Below are 13,532 nucleotides of genomic sequence, written 5' to 3'. Positions count from 1 at the left end.
GCCACTCCACGTGGTAGCGCCCAATTTAAACCCTCGCACTACCCTCCTCCTCGAGCGACCAGCAATAGCTGATCGCACGGGACTGAAAACCCCGCGCGAAAAGGGCCGCACCGCTTCGCGCTCTGAGTAAATTCTGTGTAACGTGTGCAGGCTTACAGCTTCGAGAACTCAAGTTGCTTCGTTCCTCAGCGACTGTACATGCGAAATTTCAGGCAAGGCAATATTAATTTTTATTCATGTTCGGCGGCCGATACTATAAAGAGAAGTATAGAGAAACAAAACAGGTAACAGCGGCCCGCTGTACTCAACTGCGGTAACAAGGGCTTTGCATGAGGAAGGTGCACGGCAATTGGAGCACTTTAAGCCCTCATTCTTGACTTGTTACATTTTTCACTAGTACTGAGCCACAGAGGAGCTTCCAGTATGGAAAAAGCTAGGGTGAGAGCAGCCCCCGCTTTGAGCACCGCTACAGCACCGGCCCAGTGCCTCTTCCGCATCTTCACTTGCACCTCCTTCAACGCAAACACGGTACGAAGCTGTGGCGAGGGAAAACGTGGTGATAGCTGTATTTTCTATCTTCCCGTAATGCAATGACTAAGGAATCCTGGAATAAAGTGTTGGGTTTTAACGTAGTCATACGGAGTAGACGCGCGAAAGCACGTGTTCATTCTTCGCCGTTTCTTACTGCCATCAGCGGACGTGAGGCCGAGCCGAGGACCGCGTAAGGCAGAGGCAAAAATCAATCAAGGAAGCACACAAAAAGACTACAGCGCGACTGTCGGCGCGGCTCGCTCCAGCAAAGAGCGTGCAAGGTGTCCAATGAAGTGATATAAACACACACAACCACAAAACAGAGGCGATGCTGCAGCGCGGCCTTGAAAGTTTCGCGCATCACTCTAGAGCGGCGTGCGAAAGCTCGTGTTCCCTAGGTACACACACGTACACTAAATCGCATGAGCCAAGCTGTGCAGAGTACGCTAAGCCACACAATATGCGAAAATAAAAACCGAAACCAGTAGCGTTTGGCAACATCATCATCATTCCTTATTCTGCGACGCAGTTACGGGGAGCTGAGTGATAGCCTTAGGACTAGGCAGACAGTGCAGCCGTGCAGCGGCTGCGGCTTTCCTGGCCCCAGATGCGTCGCCTGTAGCTGCCCGGTTTTACAAGCTTTCGTTCGCAGCGCCGCCAGAAACAGATGTTTGTGAGTAGTCGCATTTTTTCACTTCAATCATTCCAACTTGCTGACTTGTAATTGAAACAAAATATTTTGTCGTTTAATGCAACAAGTTTATGGCAAAAAGGGCTTTATCAATTCTTTTTTTTAACGCGTGTAAAGTTAAGCGACGTTAACGCCATCTTTCCGTTCGCTGGCGGCGGATTGCGAGTCTCATGTTGGCCGCGCGCTACACTACCTATTTTAGGACGCTGAAACGACTCTTTGTTGGCGGGGTGCGACGGTTGTGAAGTTGTGGGTGATTTTCTTCAGTTTGTTTGTGTTAAATGTGCGGCCTCGTTAGTGTTGTGGTAGTGTGACGGAACTCGGAAGGTGACAGATGGCTCCAGTGCTGCGGAAGACGTTCTTACGCGCACGCAGTGCTCAAAAACTGCTCTGACGTACTGCACGCAACCACGCCGAGAGCGGCCGGCGCCCGATGCCCGATAGAAGAAACGGCTTGCCGTGAACGTTGACAAATGTAAGTACAGAACTGCAAAGTGACTTCTCCGATGTGTCGGGGGTATGATTGAGGGCTGCGAATGCATTTGGGTTGGTCTTCACGTCTTGTTCGCAGTGAGGTGCAAAATGCGGGCACCACGCGATCGTTTGCAGAGAGAAGGTGTTCTGACACGCTCGCTTGCCAACTATGCAACTTTTAACCCGCCGCCTCACGCTCTTTGCGTCAGCTCCTCGGCGCAGGAGTTATGTGATAGAATTTGGTTGCACGCCGAGAACTATGGGGTGCTGCTTGATTCGTTATTCCGACTGAACAGGAGCAGCGCGTGAAAAGGAGACCATAAGAACGAAAAGTGCTTGTAGCGGCGTGCGTCTTTTGATTCTGCTGCCTGAGTGTTTACTGGATAAGGAGCATTGCCCGTTCTACGTCGCAGTCACATCAAATGCTGTGTTTCTTGATAGTTCTGGTCAACGAAACGGCGATTAAAAATAGCAGAACCATTCCATTGCAGTGCAGCTGAGGTAATCGCACAGGTCTGTTGTCATTTAATTTTTTTACGTTCACTACATTTATGTCATTCCCCCATTTTCAGTCTGAAGCGATAAAAGTATAACGTGATTCGCGAATAATAGCTTTAAGAAAAGTATGACAAGCGTTGTAAACCATTTTTTGCTAACTATTGGAGACATAGGTAATTAATCATTAGCCTCCACTCATGAACACATTGGACTGAACAGCTAGAGGTTGTAATGGGATGTGGCTTCTGTGATGATGTTTATGAAAGCATGGCTCTAATGCAACCTTTCTTCAAATGCACCCGCAGTCAAGCCCTGTACAGCTGCTCCACCGGTCTCATCACGCTACTTTTGCACCAGCTTTCATCTGTCATCGAGCCAATGCTACCTCAACCAGAGGCAGATGACATCAAGGCCTGCTGGTTCAGCCTATCAGCCATTGACACTGGATATCAAGCATGTGCCACTTGTAAAAGGATAGGTAGACGAGTGGGTATTTTTTCCTTGTCTTTTTTAGCCTGCCAAAAATCTTCTGGTCCAGGCTCCCTCTCTCTTTCGTTTTTTTTCTTTTAAAAGAGGAGCAAGAGAAAGGGAAAAGATATTGCGGGCATCATGAAAGCCTTCCCCGAGTCAAGTGCATTGTGTTATAGTGTGAAATGCTTTTTATAGTTTTTTCCCTCATGCCTCTTGTGCTTGGAAATCTTGACCACAGTATAGACCAAATTAAAACAATTATCTGCTTCATGACCTTTATACAGCAGTCTAAAAGCAGCAAATAAATTTTATAGGTTTACTTCAGCAGTACCTACCTCTTACAAGGTATGGCATGTTTGAAGTGAACCAGTGATGTGATAGGCATGGCCTAACGGGCAATGCATAATTGAATATTAGCGTTCAAGTGGAGCACTCACCTTTAGAAGCATAGGTGTTGCTAGCATCAATAATTGATACCTTACCAGGTTATCCTTGCATTACATGAAACCCTGTAAAGCTTATATTTTAGCTGTACAGAAGAAAGGTGCTTATTCGATGTCATGAGCATTGCTGAGGTTTTCTTTCACACTCCCTTTGTCACAACTGATTGCACTGTACAGGTGAAATGCATTTGGAATTGAGTATTGGTGCATTGTTATTTTTATTCATGCCGACGTTCAGTTACTGATTGCATTACACTAGCTGAGCCTAAGTCAACAAATATTGCTGTGACCTTAACAAGACCCCTGGCTTTACTTGAACCGATGCATTTGATGTTGCCTTTCTCCCGTGCCATCAAGGTTTGTAATAAGCCGTGTAAATAACTTAATTTACTTTCTCGAGGTATTTATTGCTGCAATTAGTCACAGGTAATTTCCTAAAGAACAACCTAAGTGCACATTTTTATCTTCTTTGGAACACTTGTTTGCTTGTTTTCCTTGTATCCTTAACTTAAACAGATGAGCAGGCCTCAGCACTGGAGGGATGTGCTGCGGGACAAATAAAAAACTACCAGTTCAGCTGCTCCCTTAGGGGCACGTTTCTGAGGCTTTTATCGCTTGTAGTTCTATGCAGCTTTACTTACAAGTATTGTATCTGACGCAGTGTGTGCCTTAATATTTTGATTCATTTGCTTTAGAGTTTGCCACTCTTGCCCTGACGAACTTGCTCACCTTTGTACTCTTTGTTCATACATTTTCCCCTAACACATGGTATAGCTCCAAATGATACATTATCTACAGCAACATGTACATTATATTGCAGTGTGTCTGTGCCATCACTTTTGAAAACAAAAGTTTCCTGAATTTTTGTGCAAACAAATCAGAAACACAAAATAATTTTCATATTTGATGGCCTGCATGTTATGTTCATATGACTGGAATGGCTAAATATCTCTTTGTGGTAGCCTAATTAGGTGTAACACGTTAATTTCAGTTCCTGTGAATATCATTCAGTGTTCGAATGGGGGGGCAGAATTGAACACAACAGCATGTTATAGCTTTTTCTTGTTCAAGGACGCATTACATTTAGTTCTAGTCTTGTGACTGCTGCTGATGCTATTACTCAGCAGCCTTATCAAACTCACTCGGAGTGCTGCATTTTAGAGCACATTTAACTGATTGTTGCTTCTCCGTGTTTGATTCTATTAGAAGTTACTATAACTATACTTTGAATGCTTTCTTGTGCAGTTCTCTTGCTGCTGCATTCTGCCATGGAGGAGGCTACCTGTTCGTGCACACGTCTCATCACTAGGACGCTACCTCTTCCGCTGGTGATGCAGACAAGTAACGACAGGGTTAATTGGAGAGGCATGGGAGAGGCCTTTGCCCTGCAGTGGGCATAGTCAGGCTGATGATGATGATGAACAACAAGCAGGCTGCCTGATATTGAGGACAAGTGTCAGGATAGTGCACCAACAAAGTCACTTAAGCATTTCTGTGCTGATGTATGTTTATTAAAATCAGCTCATAGCTTGATATCTACATCCATGTGGACATTTAGCATATGTTTGGCATCTGTTTGAGTTTTAATTCGCTAGTGTTTGCATCCTTTAATGTTGGTCTTAAGACAGTGTAAGCATTGTTTCACTGTGTGGGATTTTTTAGCTGTTTTGGAGAGATGTGTGTGTATGCATGCAGTTTTTTTCCACGGGTTTGTTATGTGGCTCATGGAATCTTCATGTTACAGAAGAAATTATTTCATTTCTGTGTTGTACAGGAAAGTGAGCAGTATTTATATGCACCAGGTGTTTCAGGGAAGAATAAGTATTTCAAAAATATGGCTTTTGCTGCATAATATTACCAGTGTTAGCAGACACCAGAAAGCCGGTGAGGTGTATTTAGTAAGCTGGTTAACTAATTTCTGATAATTAACTTTTTAACTAACACAGGTTTGCAACTGGTTGCCGTTAGAGACTTCTAGCCAGTTGTTCGTAGTAGCCATATCAGTTTTTAGAATGTACAAAACATGATTACTTTCGCCGCTGTGGCGCGACAAAATTTGGCTGCATCGTGCGAAAATACATGTGCTTATGAAAGCACACAGGGAAAGAAATCCCCTCCAGTGCATGTAACTGCTACAAGTCTCTAATGGCAACTAGACGCCTAACTCTGATAGTGAAGGAATCATATTCTTAGCAGTAAGAAACACACATAACACCAAGACACACACACACAGGACACCCGCTAGACTTCAACTATCTATACTGGACACTTGTACGACATAAATATGTATCACTGAGCACACACAGGTGCCTCGTCATCCGCAACAGGTCTAACTACGCCCTGCCCTCTCCTGCAAGGCATACGGTTGCGCCGATAAACAATCTCTTTTTCTGCCAATGCCAGGGAGGGAGTGCTTACACACGTCACACGCCTCTTGAATACGAAAGACTTCGATAATTTCTCTTTCTTTTTTCTCGGCTCCCAGGCCTTTCATGTTCAAGAGGCGGGCATGTGTGTAAGCACTCCCTCCCTGGCATTGGCAGAAAAAGAGATTGTTTATCGGCGCAACCGTATGCCTTGCAGGAGAGGGCAGGGCGTAGTTAGACCTGTTGCGGATGACGAGGCACCTGCGTGTGCTCAGTGATACATATTTATGTCGTACAAGTGTCCAGTAAAGATAGTTGAAGTCTAGCGGGTGTCCTGTGTGTGTGTGTTCTTACCGCTAAGAATATGATTCCTTCAAGCAGTTAGCAACTAGCCCAACTTAATGTTTTAACGAAGTTTGTGATAGTGAAAAGGTTCATTAATAAAAATTAGCTAACCAGCTTATTACGTAAGACTCTTCACAAGTTTTCTGGTGCCTGCCAACACTGGTAATACTATGCTGAAAAAGCCATACATTCATCTCAAAATACTTGTTTTTTGAAGATTACTTAGTCTTCCCTGAAACACCTCTTATATATGTAAGAAAAACCTAACGGGATTTCATTGACGACGTTTTGGTTGGAGGGCCAGCCGTTTTCAAGTGTACTACTGCATTTGAAGCACACAGCTTTTGTTTCGAATGCTATACTATACTCGAAAAAGGCTGGTCCTCCAGCTGAAACATCGTGAATTAAAACCTGTTATGTTTTTCAATTGCTGTGTGTCAGTCATTGTTACTAAGAGGGAACTGAGGGGAAGTGTGCCGAAGGCAATATTCTGTTCCTCTATTGTTCTCCATAAAATATTTTGATGCATCATGCATGTGTTGTAGCGCGTATGTACACTTGTGCACAATAAATGTAATAATTTGCATTTCGCTTCTATTATTCTTTAGGCACTCCAGGATAGTGTTCACAAAATGATTTTGAAGTGATAAAACTATGTTAGTAAAAGTGTTGTACTTTGTAGTTAACACACACTTTTCCAAAAGTTGATGTAGGAATTATACTTTCTTCGTACTTGAGTCTTTTGAATAACGGTGGCCAATTGTCGGAAGACCGTTGATAGGGTGTTGGTAGACATTGTCAGTATGTGGTTGATAAGAAGTGTAAAGACTTTCTATGTATTTCAGTCTTTTGGATAACGGTGGCCAATTGTCGGAAGACCGTTAATAGGGTGTTGGTAGACATTGTCGGTATGTGGTTGATAGGAAGTGTAAAGACTTTCTATGTACTTGAGTCTTTTGGATAACGGTGGCCAATTGTCGGAAGACCGTTAATAGGGTGTTGGTAGACATTGTCGGTAAGGGGTCAGTAGGAAGTGTATAGAAACTCGATAAGGGGATGATAGGAAGTATAAAGACTTCCTCTGTACTTGAGTCTTTTGGATATCGGTGGCCAATTGTCGGAAGACGGTTGATAGGTTGTTACTACAATGTACAAATACGTTTAAAAGACTTTCTATTCAATGTTGATAGGTTCTATTAACAATTGTCGAAAGACTTTCTAAAGAATGTTACTAAAAATTTTTGTAAGGGTAGTTTCCAACGAAGTCACAGCAGCCGCCATCTTTGGGTCCAGAAAGCGCGGCGAAAGCCTGGCTTTCTGTACCTTCCCTTTCCTAGCCTTTCCTGATGAGCAGGGGCTAGACAGGAAATGGGATACCTCTTTGTCCCACGGTCGGGCTGAAGGTTCGGGGTCGCTAGTGCTGAGGCAGCGCCATTTAGAATTTTCTGCGTGGCTCTGTCTGGGATGGAAACTTCCCAAGGTATGGGGAGCTCACCAAGCCCAGCTTCCTGCCTAGTCTGTGATTCGCCCAAAGAATGCGCCTGCGATGTCACCTGAAAACTGCATACAGGGTGTTTCACGTAACTGAACCAAGCATTTAAAAAAATTGGTAAACAGCAGCCCGCTGAAACCAACGCTACAGTGTTTGCCATTATGTGGCGCTCCTCAGAATATTTTTAATTGCGGTTAATTAGCTCATTAACTAAGATGAATTATGCAACTTTTAAAATATTCATTTCGGTGCCAAGACCGTTACGTCAAGCTGTAGAGCAGGTTTATAAAGAACCGATCCAGTTTATTGCAGCATCGTGTCTCCTACGGGGTCCTTTTTTCCTGCATCTAAACAAAGCCCGCGAAATATGAAATAATGCCACGTGACTACGCTCGTGCGCTACCAAATTTCAGCGCTCTCAACGGTGCCTCGAGCAAACAGAGAGTGCCCGCTGACCATGGCGAAGTGAACGGCCGCCGCTCTTAGCAGCAGCCTGACAGTGTGTCAGCGCTTTCTGCAGCGGCTCGGCGGCCGTTCAGCTGCACAGAAAAAAAAAGCGCACATTAGAGCTCCCTCTGCAAGCATACTGCAACACAAACTACTCGTACTCTCTAGCAAAAGAACTGTATAATTCATCTCTAGTTGAGTTCCTCACGGCAGAAGCAGGCCAGCTGCAACAAGCAGCCGCAGCATTCGTACCATAATGTGAGCAAAAGCTCAGAAGAGCATTTCACTGTGCAAAGCACGTGCAAACTAACCATTTTCAAGCTTCTGCAACTCTCTTGTGTCCTCCTCAGCCATTTTGACGTCCTGAGCAGAACTTGTGGCCATATCAAGATTTTCTGCGAGCAAGACAACGGATAGCACTCAGAACCTGGAAAAACCTGGGAAGCTTCTCGGTTGAGCACAGACACACAAGAACAGCAACGACTGACCAGTCATGTGAAAACTCACGATTTGCACGCAACTGTAGCGCTACTGAGTCCTCGTCTGCTCTGTTATCCTGCGCCGCAATTGCGTCCATGTCAGGATTCCCTGAAAGCAACAACATCTGGTACTCAGAAGCTGGAGAAACCCTTAGTGCATAACACTAATTTTGCTCTGTGAGCATATTGCACCAGTAGCAAGGCCAGGTGCAACGAGCATCTGCAGTGTTCACAACACGGTATGGGCGAAAACTCAGGAGAGCGTTGCAGTCTGGAAAGTACATGCAAGCTCACCATTAGCTGGCTGCTGAAACTCTGCCATATCATCAGGAGCAGCTACACATATTTCTGCTGCACGCGCTGGCGCTTGAAGTTTGCCTGTAACCATGAAACAGCGGTTATGCAGTGAACATATTCTCAATACAAGAAACGAGGCTGAGACATCCACAGCAGCCACATATTGTAGGTCAAAGAAATACAGTGAAAATATTTTCAATAAAGGCATTGGATGCGGCGTTCACAATTCTGAAAAATGCCCAACTTTGTAATCTAAAAGCACTTTATAAACGCGAGTAGCGTTGCCACTATTTATCGACTGGGTAATAAATCAACACGCCGAAGTTGCTCATGCCCTATGCTACCGTAGCACGGCTTTCGCCGTGCGAGTTCTGTAAACCACGCAACCGCTGCCGGCCGCACTTCGCTAGCCGCTGCAAAGAACGACAAGCGCTTACAGGCTCATCTTACTGATGATGAAAGCGATCACAAATTATGAGACACGAACGACACATTACATGTGCTCCTCAGTTCTGCGTTGGTATTTCTGGTCCCCGCAAGAAATCAACAGAAAAAGTAGCGTTTACCTTTCTGTCGTTTAAGCCATCGGCTATGAAGACGCACAGCAGCATCACCGGGACTCCTAACGTAGTTGAACACACTTGGACGAAGTCAGGATGGTTCTCGAATTTTGACGGCTGTCCTGCATTGAACGCGGTTTCTAATCGTACAAACCTACATATAAGTGGTTAAATGTGCCGTACCTGTTATAAAATGCGAGCTGTAGATGTGAGAATGTTCGTTCGGCTCCCATGGCGAGCCGTCTGCATTCTGCCTTCTCACAGCCGCTATCCATGCCGCTCTTTTTTCGCCACGTAGCCTCGCGGACGGGAACCTGTAAAACTTCGTGCTTCCCTTCTCAATAAACTAATTCGTGCACCCGTAGGCCACGTAGTGAGCTGAAATTTTGATACACGTGGCAAAAGCAAGGCAAGGAGCTCACATCGGTCGCCGCACTACGGCGCAGGAATGCACGGCCGGCTAATGTTTTCCAACCAAAACCAAATCGCCTGTAGGGGGCGCTAGCTGTGGCTTCACCGCGCATGCGCACAAACGTTTCTGCAAATGGTCAATTCGACCTAGTGCGCATCTGCTTCTGATCATATCGGCGGTGCGCAGGCCAGAGTTACTGCTACTGTTAAGAATGATGCTCTCAGTGATCCTAAAAAGAAAGCAGGAGCGGCGCCAGCGGAGACAGCCGCCAAGGTGGTGGGTCCGGCCTGTTTCTATGGCACAGAAAGAAGAAGGCCTGTATCATACAGCTGTAAGTAGCTCCCTTCACTCCAGAGTGCAAAGCTACTGTAGCGTGCTGCAGTGTCATTCGGTGTAGAATTTTTTTTTGGTTGTGCTTATGTCGAGAAAACAACGGGGTTGAAATTCTCTAGGCTGACGCTTGCGACATGACAGCATTCTTTTCGCTGCGTATACAAGTGATCAGAAGCTGTATCCCCTGTATCGAGACCCTCCTCGCGCGCGCAGGCTGCGGACCGCTTTGGAGCTTTATTCGCGAAACCATTTGTTGCACTTGGGCCGCAACTATGATCCACTGCTTGCTGGCTTAGCTTCAGTCATATTTCATAGCACCTCATCTTTTAATGTTACGAAACAATGCCAGCAAAATGAAGCCATGAACAACAGATTGCTGTTGTATCGCTCAAAGCACCCAATGAGAGATGAGTGCTGGGAGAATTTCACTCCACTGATACTTGTGCCAGCAGGCAGGAAGACCACTGGCTTGGAATACTGGCGGAAAAGCATTCTGCTAGGCTCGATTTGTTTGCTTCCAAGATGAACAGACTGAGTATTATCTATATTTTGCCTCAACAGATGCGTCGCATGCGTGAAGGTGATCACGAATTCTTTTTCAAGTTCTTCCGCCTGCCGCCACATCTCTTTGATGAAGTGTTGGGGTTTATGAAAGATGACATGACTCGGCAGCATGTTGACATAGAGCCCCTGGAGCCAAAGGAGCGACTGGCAATAGCACTGAAGTTTGTAGAGATGAAGTTCTGCTTTGAAAGTACTGACATTTTGGCATGTAGCGAGCTTGTGTTAGTATGGTATCCATCGGCAAGATGCATATGCAGCTAACAGTTTCTGTAACTTGCGAGACCACTGTATTGATTGGACTTACTTCTATGAAGTAACATTTTGCAATATGTAACTGTCTAGTACCTGCCAGAGCTGTTCAAACGAAGTTACATAAATAGTCTTATTGCATCACACCCTAGTTTTTTGGTTAGCTTTGAAGGAGTAGTGACTCCTGTTGTGCAATGCAATCCTTCTGAGGTTCTTCACTGTTCAGTTTTTCAAGCATGCAATATATAAATAAATTCTGTTCAGTGCAAGCCATCCCAGCTCGTGCACATATGTTAGTTCAAGCTCTTCCACCACAAAAGCACAAAATGTTCGTACATTGGCGTGTCTTACCAGTGTGCGGTTTCAGTCACAGTGTACTGAGTTGCCTTGTGTCATTAAAGCATTTCTTACATGGATGTGTTCTTGTAGTGTGCTGTTTCAGTAGCATTGTTGCGAGTCGCCTTCCACGCCTGACATGTAATTTCGCACATCATATGATTTGAGGTCGCCATTTTTCCTGGAGGTTGTGTTTTCACCAGCATGCACTAGGTACTTGTGTTCCTGTGTGAGACGCATTACTACAAATAGTTGCAAGATTGTAAAAGAATTGATAACTGCCGATGCTTGCACGTGTTTTTGACGACGCCTTCCATTGTGCTTAATAAATGCTCCCTTTCTTTAGGTACTACTTTTCATGTGCATGTCAGCTCCCATTCTGTTTTCCCCACATTGCCTACATGCTGATAAGAGTGCTTCGTTTGGAACAGATGCAATGGATGAATTAACACATTGCTGCAATTTTAGTCCTCAGGAGAGTACATCAGTATGTGAATATTTTTTAAAACCTGTAACCTTGCATACATCAAACCTAGATGCATCACGTCATGACATGCCCCACGTGCAGTATTTTGCACACAAGATAGAAATGAGACGAGTGCTGACGCCGTGCTCAAATAAAAGAAAACGTTCAGGGATCTTGAATTGATTGTCTTGTTCTGTCTTGTAGCTACCTGGCTTCGGGGAAGAGATCTGTAATGTTGCACTTACCTTTCGCGTAGGCATTGAGACTGCAAGGCGATGCATCCATGCTTCATGTCGAGCCATGTGGAGACAACTCAAAGACCACTTCATGAAGGTGGGTGACCCTTTGCAGCTAAATCTGTTGCCTGTGCAACATTGCTTTCAAGCAGCTTGATCCGAAAGCAACTGCTGCGGATCTCACACATTGGTGAGAACCCAATGTGTAAATTTAGTCAGAGTTGCTGGTATTTCCCAGATGAATTGAGACCAGGAGGTTGTGTCCCCCATAAACTCCTGTCTGAGGGAGAATTATCGTATCCAAATGCACTGAAATAGCAGTATCATATTTTAATATTCTAATGTTTTCATATACGAAAAAGTTGAACAACCATCTTGTTCATTACTCTACGTGTGAAAGTAGTAGGTCATGCACAGGCTGAGTTCTAAAACAATCAAAACCACATATACCACATTGCACATTGGCTTCCTGGCATGCGACTTTTTTGTAAGACGGGTACTGTTTGCCTCACAAAAGTACTGATCACTGCTTCCAGACACCTACAAGTGCAGACTGAAGGCAATTGCAGAAGGTTTCAGGTTGCGATGGCAGCTCCCCAACTGCTTGAGGGCAGTTGATGGAAAGCAAGTCGCCATTGTCTGCCCTCCCAATTCTGGAAGCAGATACTTCAATTACAAGGTAATATTTCTTACTTGAGACAGGCTCTGCCCATAAAGGCTAATTTATATGATAAAGTAAAGCGACAAGTGTAAATAACTGACACTAAGTGATTATGTGTGTGGAAGCTGAGGGGACTAGACAAGTCGGTCTGGGGGCTGCAGAAGTAACTGCATCTTTGTGAAGTAGGTTACTACGTTATGCATGCTTGATGGGGTACAGAGGTGTACACCTGTAAGCACAGAGGCACAGCACACCGCAGACAGTGATAATTCTGGTATTGTGTCACAAGCTAGCCTTTGGTATTTCTTCAGGCACAGAAGTACTGTGTGAGAGGCTTACTTTTCAAATTCCATGTTCATGCTGATATCTATAGTGCCTGCATCTTCAAACAAGCAGTTTTCATAAATAACCTGTCCGTGAAAGGCTTCCAGAATATTACAATCTGATGGGGAAATAATGAAGCTTGCTGGCACAGCTTCTTGCACAGTTTTGTCACACTTTTCGAAAAAGTCCAGCTGTTAGCGGAGAAACACCTTCAGTTGAACCAGTTTGGCACTGATCTTTAAAATGAGTGCACGGTACATGTCATGGTGACAGGACATGAAGTGGCATCATGCATTGTTCTCATGTACTTCTTCGGCACAGGCAGTCTGACGGCAGATTAAAGATTTTACCTTGCTCTGCGATTCAGTGAAGATAGACGACTGTTGCATTGCAGCTAAAAGCACCTCTTGTCATCAAATTTTCGCTTTAGTGAAGCCTCGACAACAACATTCCAACAGTGTACTTTCACTGCTACAGACCGCTGTCCTTAATAGCACGAGACCTGCAGAAAATATTGGAACAGGTGTCGCAAGAGTAAAATGCATGTTAGAGCAGGCGACCGCCAAGTGCCATTTGGCACACTGATACGCCCTTATAATGTGCCCAAAAAACCGAAAATGTGCCGTGTGAGGATGAGACAGGGTTGAATTTAGTTAGGCACATCTGGTAGTGAAGTTAACGCGTGCTTTCAGAAAAAGGCTTTAATTTCTAGGGTCAGCAGAGTCATCACAGTGAAGAGCCTAAAAACAATTTTGTACCGTTTTGAAGACGTTTTAGCGAGAACTTCCTCTGAACTGTGACTTAAACTATGAGGCGGGTGAATTCTACTTATCTAGTACACTTAGATGATATGATGC

General features: G+C 44.7%; 1 long non-coding RNA gene across 1 annotated transcript; it reads left to right on the top strand.

The window, feature by feature from the left end:
* Nucleotides 1-1,462: 1,462 nt before the first annotated feature.
* Nucleotides 1,463-5,578, top strand: LOC149355736 (uncharacterized). Its single transcript, XR_016289748.1, has 3 exons — nt 1,463-1,697; nt 2,500-2,680; nt 4,354-5,578. It is a non-coding gene; the product is annotated as an uncharacterized LOC149355736 (long non-coding RNA).
* Nucleotides 5,579-13,532: the final 7,954 nt, after the last annotated feature.

This window comes from Amblyomma mixtum, chromosome 3 (assembly GCF_055824585.1).
Source record: "Amblyomma mixtum isolate Tamu chromosome 3, ASM5582458v1, whole genome shotgun sequence".
Lineage (NCBI taxonomy): Eukaryota > Metazoa > Arthropoda > Arachnida > Ixodida > Ixodidae > Amblyomma > Amblyomma mixtum.
This window is presented reverse-complemented; position numbering and strand designations above follow the sequence as displayed.